This window comes from Adiantum capillus-veneris, chromosome 9, assembly GCF_014529385.1.
Source record: "Adiantum capillus-veneris isolate H3 chromosome 9, ASM1452938v2, whole genome shotgun sequence".
In the NCBI taxonomy this organism is placed as follows: domain Eukaryota; kingdom Viridiplantae; phylum Streptophyta; class Polypodiopsida; order Polypodiales; family Pteridaceae; genus Adiantum; species Adiantum capillus-veneris.
In genome coordinates, this window is record NC_140939.1 from 5,730,962 (window position 1) to 5,740,403 (window position 9,442).

A 9,442-nucleotide genomic window follows, 5' to 3' on the forward strand; every position below is an offset into this window, starting at 1 on the left:
CTAATCTCCTTAGCCTTTGCACCACTGGTTTGGCACCTTCCTTTAATTGGATATGGTGTTGGGTTACCGTCACTCCTTTAATGTGCTCGTAATCAATTATAAAGAGGCCAGCATGCTTCTTTAGTACCTGCAAATAGGGTTCTCTCTCTTCTTCTAGTAGGTCCTTAGCTAGCATCTCCTCTAAGCATGTGGCTTCTTCCTTGTTTAGAGAGTCTTGACCACCTTCTCCTTCTGGGTTTCGCAGTATTATACCCATGACTTCCAAAGAGCTAGCATCCTCCTCAGATGATTCATCCTCAGATGAAGAGCAGCTGCTTGTGCTCCATTCATCCATGGAAGTCTCCATCTCTAGGTCTTGTTGTCTACCCTGCTTCATGTCATACACAATTTTTTGTTGCTTGCCACCTACCTTATGATTTGGTCGCAACTCAAGGGAACCGGTCTCCCAATCTTGCCTAGCTTTCATAGCCATAAGCCAAGGTCTTCCAAGGATTAGCGGATAGCCCTCCCCCTTAGTTGGGATCACATAAGCATCAATTGAGATTGCCACACCAAAAGCTGAAACCTTCACTCCATTAACCTTTCCCACACAAGCCACCCTTACATTATTTGCAATCTTAGCTTGTAAGGAAGTTTGCTCGTTTACTTCCAAACCCAACCTGTGCATTAATTTCTCTGTCATAACACAAATCTCAGCTCCACCATCTACGTACACATTGGAGACTCGCTGACTCTTAATCTCTGCATCAATGACTGGCACGATATCCTTCATGCCTCTTGCACTAATAGACCCAACTGACTTTGCCTTAGCCCTCCTGGTGCTGACCATCTTAGACCAGGTTCTACGCATCTTTGGGGAAAGGTGGAGGAGTTGCTGCCATGAAATCTTTGGTCCTTGCTTACTCACATCTGCTATCAGGTCGTAAGGTATGGATCCTACCCCAAGTGGAAAGTCTTCTACTCCTATGTGCCTCCTTGACCTACTCTTCCTTTTCTTGTCTCCTATCACTTGGGAGGAACCCTCATTCCCTTTATCCGGCTCTGAAGCTTCCATTTCATCAGTTCTTTGTCTCCTAGCTCTCTTTATTGGTATGGCAACAGCTTCCTCCATTTTTTCTTTCCCTTTATCCTTACCATTGTCAAGACTTATGACAGAGACAGCCCTGTCCTCCCCTCCCGATGGTAGTGGAGGGATCTCTGCTGGTGCTTGTGGTGGTGGAGGAGGGGGTCTCAATATTTGGATTGGTGGAGCCACGTGTGCATTTTGTCCATTTAGTGGCCTAGCTCGAGGAGGGGTGACTTGCTGGCGAGGAGGCCGTCTTTGATTACCATTTCCTTGATAGCGTCGTGGATGGGGGCAATAATACATGCCGTGACCTACCTCTCCACAGTTGTAGCAAATGTACTCACGTGCTTGCCTTTGTCCTTCTTGTCTATTTCGTTCATTTCCTGGCTGGGGAGCCCTTACACCTTGAACCAGATTGATGGACAGGCTCTCTAGTTGATTGGTGATTTGTTGAAGTAATTCTTGTTGAGAGGACTCTTGGTCTGTTGCTCCTGTCCCTGCTACTACCCTTGTCGTAGGTTGAGCTAGCGGTGGAGGCTCCATTCCCCCTTGTAGTTGAGCTTGGAATTTTAACTTCCTATCCTTCTCCCTTGCATAAGTCATAGCTTTATCAAAGGTATCTGGGAATTTACCTTTTACCTTTTCTCGAAGGATGGGGTAAAGCCCTGCCAGGAAACAGTCCTTCTTTAGGCATTCTGGCGCCCTTTCTCCTTCACCTAGTGATGCACACCATTTCTCCCACAGGTTGGAAAACTTTCCTTCATAGCTTCTATAGTCATTGGGTGATGTTTGGCGTAGCTCTAAGAGCTGTCTCCATATCTCCTCTGGAAGCTCATGGCGGCGAAATTCTTCGATGAAGGCCATCTTTAAGGACTCCCGGTCTCTTCTTTCTTCAGGTGCCAAAGTTTGATACCATAATTTTGCACCTTCCCTCAAGACCAAAGGAAAGGCCCTTAACTTAGTAGCTTCGTCATCCCTTCCCGATACCAGAAAGGCCATTTCCAAATTATCCAAAAAGTCTGGAGCAACCTCCCCAGGCTTACCATAAAAATTAAGGAAGGCCATAAGTGAGAGAGTAAACAATTACACAAACAGCTCCAATTTATTTTAAAATAGAGTATGGTAATTACAATTTGGAGCTTTAGCACAACTTAGCTCAAAATAGGATGAAGATCGACACATCAAAGGAATGGTAATAGTCTAGTAAGGGTAGAATGACAGGATGAGGAGAGCGCAAGATTTCCCCAAGTCTCTCGACTCCAAACAACAGGGCTATTCTTTGCTGATAAAATATTTTTCTATCAATACAAATATTCACACGGATATGACGCACAAAATGGAAAGGAAACATGCGGGGATCATCATTCTCATTATTGGCATCCATACTTACACACAAGAGCCTAGCTTAGTTGCACCACCTTGGGACCAATGAGCCTGATCAGCCACAGAAGGTCAGCACCTCGGATCACTTCGACTCTTCCTGATGCATCTGTGAAGACGTAAGGCGTGATGGCAACACTTTGTACAATGCTGAGCCTTTTAGCAAGCAACAATTGGATGCTATTACCATAATCAGCATGACGAATGAAAGTGACACCATTAATGTGCATCACATCATCAACTAAGATAGTTTCCTTAGATTGAGATAACTTCTTGAAAATTAGCAGCAAAGGTAGGGCAGGGAGGCTTTTCACCCGGTCTCCAAAGCACTTTGGACAATATCCAAAGTGATCTTCACGCGGACAGGAGGTTGGCTTGGGATTGGTGGTGTCTGGATTCACAAAGTGCACTGGGAGCACTCGCAGACGGGCGGCAATCTTGTAGGCAAGCCTTCGCCTCTTTGCTTCAGGAGGATTTAGGGGTGAGAGTCGTGGTTGCAAGTTGGAGGTTGAAGTTGGTTGCTCACTAGCCTTTTTCTTGCCTGTAATGGTCATGTAATCCCTTATTAATGAGATTAAGCCAAATGTTACCTTACGCTTGAGCACGCGCTGCGGCCTTGGGCCACTTAGGTGTAGAGGTGATCTTCCTCCTCTTAGTCGGCTCCTCAGGAAAGAGAGGTCTGGTGATGCTTTCTCTTCCCTTAATGTGTGTCACAGTACCTTCGTGTATGTTGATGTAGAATATTTCAAGCTCGTGTGCGTTGGAGGTTTCTGGAGCACTCATAGGTTGAGAGGAGAGGTATATCAAGCTCTTCTTCTTACTCTCCTTCGTTGGCGACGATCACGAACAAGGCATGTAGGAGAACTTACTTCTTGAATTTCAATGACACTGCAACCTGGTAACAAGACCTCGATGAAAGCTTTTAAGGCCTCTAAAGCCTCCTCCTCTTATGTTCTCCAATTTGCAAACTCCTCACGCCATTCGTCCATGTTGTAGATTGCACATCTTCATTGCTTGTGGACTGAAGGTCTGTGTAGCCCTCCTCCGTGGGGGCACCAAAATGATAGCGGGAAAAAGAGCAGTGCAATCGGGTGGCCTCTGTACTCGTGCACACTCCACAAACCACGCCTCATGCAAACAAGCAAAGAACAAAACAAAGGGGGCACCACCCTAAATTAAGAGGTTTAGGGACCTCACACATAGTGCCCATAGGCAAGTGAGACTTCTGGCATTATGATGGCATCAAAACATATGGCAAAACACATAGAAACGAAGCTTAGGGACCTTATGTAGCATATATATACACAAGACATCAGCTTAACAATACAACGGCATCTGATCATACATAACAAGGATATAGAGAAGCAAACCAAGGATGGCATAATCCCTTGTCAAAAACAATCAACCCAGCAAGTAGGTATGATCCTACTAGCAACACATCAATACCTTAGAGAATGATGGCGAGGATGGTGGCCATGGAGTATGAGAGAAGACTCCTTATTTAGGTTTTAGGGCTAGTAATGTAGCATACTAGAGGGAGAGAGAGGGAGAGAGAGTAGAGCTCCATCCATAGCTCCTCATTGTGAGCAATGTCGTCATAGCTTCATTGCTTGGTGAAGTGGGTGAAGTGTTGGTTTTGAGTGAGAGAAGGCCTCCTTATATAGGTTTCTGAGAGGGTTTAGGATTAGGGATAAACATGCTTAAATCCGCTGATTGGGGTTACTTTTTGCTTAGGGTGGTCAACAGATTGAGGTCACTTGATATGTAACCATCAAGATATTCTCTAGAGTGATGTGAGAGGGGAGGGTAAATGCTGATTTTTTTGATTGTGACACATGGGGATAAGGCCTTGACCAGCATTTAAGAGCAGGTAAGGTGGCTGTTGAAATTGGAGGTTCTGCACATGTCAGGGGGGGACCTGCTGGGTCCTCCTGAATATCAAATTCTCAAAAAATCATCAACCATGGCTTCTTTTGACATGTGTTCTTTGAAAAAATCAGCATGTCTCTTTTCAACTCAGAAGTCTTTATCCCTGTTGACTCACCTTTACCATAAGATTTTCCCCTTTTCTCCTCCTGTAACTGCATTGTTGATGCCCAATCACTGCTTCTAGTAACAGTGAACTGTTACCTACCAAATACTTATGGTGCAGTAAAAAATATTTACCATGGGTTAAAAAAGTTACTGTAGGTAAAAAGTGATTTGTATTTACCATGTAGGTGAAAAATATTTACTGTCGGTAAAAAAGTGAAAACGGAGTATGCTGTGCTGTGAGTCCACACGAACATCCTCGTGTAAATTTCACTAGAAATTCACACCTAGAATGGGCTATTCTGTAAGATATAGGTTGTAGGCATGCATAAGAGCTCGTTCCCACGTATCTTCTGTCCATGGCACTTTTTACTCTTTGGTGCTTGTGAAGTAGATTTTTCTTCTCTTTCGAGATCCCTTGGACTAGAGTATCTTCATCTCTCCAAAAACTGACTGTGCCTTTATTGCATCTTCAGAAGGGGTCCTAAAAACCATGCATCATATTCATTCATATCCAGTATTGCTTGTCCTTGGTAGTCAATCTTGGACTCAATCATGTCTTGTTCTTTTGTGCATTGTATGTCTTTAGTTACATCTTCTTTTAGCTTCTCATACTCTTTGATTTGTTCAATCACCAATGAAGAGTCCACAAGAGAAAATTTATTTGGTAGACTTTCAGCTTCATCCATTGACTCTATTTGCATGTCTTCCACTTGTGACTTGGCACTAAGAATTTTTGTTACCTCTGCCACGTCTTCTTGTGTTGGCTCACTATCGTCAGAATCTTGGCTTCTTTTGCTCTCGAACCTTGAACTACGAGCTTCATCTTCATCACCTTGTGGATGCTCTGACTTATCCTCACTGAGGTTCCTTAAACGATCTTGAATCAGCTAATTCAATTGATCTTTTTTGAAAGCCTGATTCTCTATGATAATGTCATTGACACCCTTGACTTCAAGAAACTGTGTCTTGAGCCTATCTTTTGTGCTCTGCGACAAGATCTGCTTCTTTTCCGGAGATCTTGTTGGGGATTCTTTCTTCCGTTCCCTTGTTGTCACTGTCTGAGCTTTGCTTTTGGCTTGTTGCTTCTTCTTTTCCATGTAGAGCTTTATTGGGCAGTCCTTCACTAAATGACCAATGGCACATTGGTCGCAATATGTTGTTATCTGAACATGTGCACCCTTTGGACGAGACAGCTTTCCATAATACTGCTGATAATGGTTTCCTGTGGTATCTAGATATAGATATGACCTCTTCTTTGCATGCATGAACCTGTAGATTACGACTGACTTAGGTGTATCCACTGGCTTTGTCTCTTTATCCTTCATCGTCTTGTCCTTGAGAAGCTGAAAATAGCTTCCATTATTGTTTGCATACAAGATCAAATCACTATCCATGCTTTCTAGCAGTTGTGATGCTAATTCTTCCATCAGTATATGGTCTTTGACGTGGGGCTTCTGCATAGCCTTAGGGCTATGTTTCCGAGTTGATTTTGACGAGTTTTGCACCGAGGGTGAAGATTGAACCGAATCTTTGTTTTCCATTTCCCTTGATGGTGCTTTTGGACAGGGTCCAAGTATGTGACTTACAGGTTGCCCACAATTGCTAAACCCATCCATATTTTTCACATCGGCTATTTCATAGTGCCTATCATATTTGTCGACCACAATGACATCTTGACTTGACCTTCTACATTGGGCATTGTGATTTTCCAGTGGTCTCTCCTCCGGCTCGGCATCTTCCAATGCTTCTTGAAATTCCACTTGGACTCCTGAAAAGGACACTGCTTTTTGTAAAGCTGGACTTCTTAATCCCACTCTTGAAGATATAGGGTCTCTTTGTTGAGTTTGAACTCCCCCCATCCAAGAGTGTTCCATATCTGATGTTGGCATCTGTTTAATGCCTGATGATATGACTTCTTGTGCTTTGTTAAGTAGCTCTTGAGACCAAGCTAGTTCTTTTTGAAGTTGGGCTATCTTCATAGCTGGTACCTCTTGTGCTGGTGCAGTGCACGAGACTTGTGTTGTGTCTTTGCATGTTGTGCCTTGTGTTGTGCCACCCATTTGTGCAGCTGTAGTTGTTAACTCTTCCAAGTGCGTAGTTAGAGGTAAACCCATGACGAGATGGTATACATTACCACCTTTAGAAATGTAGTCTTCTCCTCTTGAGCCAAACGCTTCTGCCATAAAGTAATGATTGTTTTCTACTGGAACTTCATGACTTGTGACAGCCCTGTAGTATCGACCATCTTCATCTCCATAGAGGGTACCAAATTTCTATTTTCCATCTTGTGCTTTGTACAGAAAAATACTTGGAGGATATGCATAGAGTTCTGTAAGTTGATCCTTGTACAACATTTCTATCTCATTTCTATCTCATTGTCGATGTATTTTCCGTGCCTCATGTAAATTGATCCCAGACAGTCTTCCATGAAATTTGGATGTGGGTGTAGTACATTCTTCGCTGTTTCAACTTCCACATATTGAGATGTCCAAGTTTCCTCTGTATCTTTCTTCGTCTTGATGTACAAATTCCGATTGACATCCTCATAGCATGGCAGTCCTTTGTAGTATCCAATCAGATAGATTCGAATTTGCTCTCTTGTAATATCTGTGGATGTACTTGAAGCTTCTTCCTGCCTGGTCTGATTCCTTTGAGACGCCATTGCTTTCGTCTTGACTCCCTTGTTGTACCACTATACTGCAACGACTGCTCCCTTTGTAGCGATTCTTGAGTCGAGCTAACCTGTGTTCACTTTAGCACACAATCTACAAAATTCTATTTAGCTGGCAAACTTTTTCACAATGAATGCAAAAATCCTTGATGTACCTTTGACGGCCACACTTGTTCCTTGAGCACCTTCCAGCGGGTGACCAATGGTTTTCCCAAAAGATAATTTTAATCTGCTAACTTAGAAGCCTTCAAAACCGTGACCGTTTTCTCACAATTCTTTCGAACTGTCGGATTTAGACACTCCTAACTTCCGAATGATTTTGAGGCCTTAAACGATGTTTTTTTCAAAGTTGAACTAAATGGTTGCCATTGGCATGCATTTAGTTCAAGTTTTGCTCTAAGATCTGTAGAGTCGCTCTCAGGCTAGGTTTTGATATAAAAACTTTTCCGATCCGATACCGTTTGTGAAAGTTATGGCCAAAACAGTAAAATGAGTCCAAATTCAATTTTGAAAAAAGATTTGGGTTCTCTGTGACACTGTGAACACTTCTGTATGGTCAAAATTTCAGTTGGACCCTAAAACTGGCCTAGAGACATCCTACGCGTAGGATGTCTATATGCTCAGAATTTAACAAAATTTGGTTCAGAGACTCCCCTTAAGTCCAGCAACACAATGGTATGCTCAGATTTGAGTTTGGACCTAAAAATGCCCTTGAGACATCCTACGCGTAGGATGTCTTTTTGCTCAGAATGACTTGAAATTTTCACCCCAGCTTCCCCTTCATAGGTTGGTTTGGAGTCCTAAATCAAGCTGGAGACATCCTACGCGTAGGATGTCTTTTTGCTCTGTTTCAGCTCAAACTTGCACTGTAGCTTCCCCTTGATGTGCTTAACTCACAGCTATTTTTACTTTTTGATTCTGACACCTATAGGTTGGTCAAATGATCAAGAATATGTTCCAAAAGCCTGATGTTTGTTCTGATGAATTTTCAAGTCAAATCAGCTCCAAATTGGACCAAATTTGACTAGGAGGCTTGCCTAAGGCTATATGACAGCATGGTATAGTCACAGTAGAATTTTGGTTTCAGAATTATGCATGAGACATCCTACGCGTAGGATGTCTAACTACTCAGAATTTCCCCAAATTTGAACCACACACTCTCCTTAAGGTGTTGATCACTGTGGTATGCTCAGAATTAAGTTTAGAGTCCAAAATCACACAGAAGACATCCTACGCGTAGGATGTCTTTTTGGCCTGTTTGACCCCATAGTTCTCCCACAACTTCCCCTTGATGTCAGTAACCCAGTGGTATGCTCAGATTTTGGTTTGGATTTCAAAAGACCCCAATTTTAGCTGTTCTAGTCTTTTTCAGTCAAAAGTGCTTAAGTCTGCTTAGGACCCCCGTTTCTTCCCCAAATGAGATGAAAACTCTCTCAGTCACTCAATATATCATGGAGATCATGCTCCTGCAGCCATCCTATGGTTTTGGTCTTGGAATAATGCCTTGGCACAATTTGGGTAGGATGTCTGGCAATTTCAGTCTATCTGGCCTTATCTTGTCAGGATATGGTCAAATTTCCACTTTCCAGGTGATAATAGGGTAAAACCTACCTTCTGAACACACTGGTCAACTCAGAATTTCAAAATTTCCACCAGATCACCCTGTAGACATCCTACGCGTAGGATGTCTTTTTTTCTCAGAATGGACTTCTGTTTCTACCCAAGGTGCTTCTTGATGCATATAACAAGAATATGTGATCACAACAAATTTTGGATGTCAAAATTGCTCAGAATCACCACTTTTGGGAAAATATTTCTCTGAAAGAGTAACATCCCCTTAATTCTCAGTCTATATGTCCAAATGACATGAGCTTTGGTGTGTGTGTCCAACACAACATGCAGAATATGGGTATGATGCCAAAACTTGATTTTTGCTTCCAGAATCACTCTCTAGACATCCTACGCGTAGGATGTCTACTGATGAAATTTGTGGCAAAATTCATCCACAGGCATCCCCAAGTCTTGAGCACTACTTTTCAAGCATTCCTACAGTTTTTTATGCAAAATTGTGCTCAGAATCTTAAGTTTCTTGTTTTCGCGTTTTTGACACTCCGTCTTTGGTCTTTTGGGTGTCAAGAGTTGGTCAAAACTTTAGTTTCAATGTGTACTTAGGGTAAACCCCCCCTTCTGAACACACTGGTAACCTCAGTTTTCCCAAATTCCCTACCAAAAGTGCCCTAGAGAAATCCTACGCGTAGGATGTCTACTGTCTTAAAATGCAATTTTTTTCT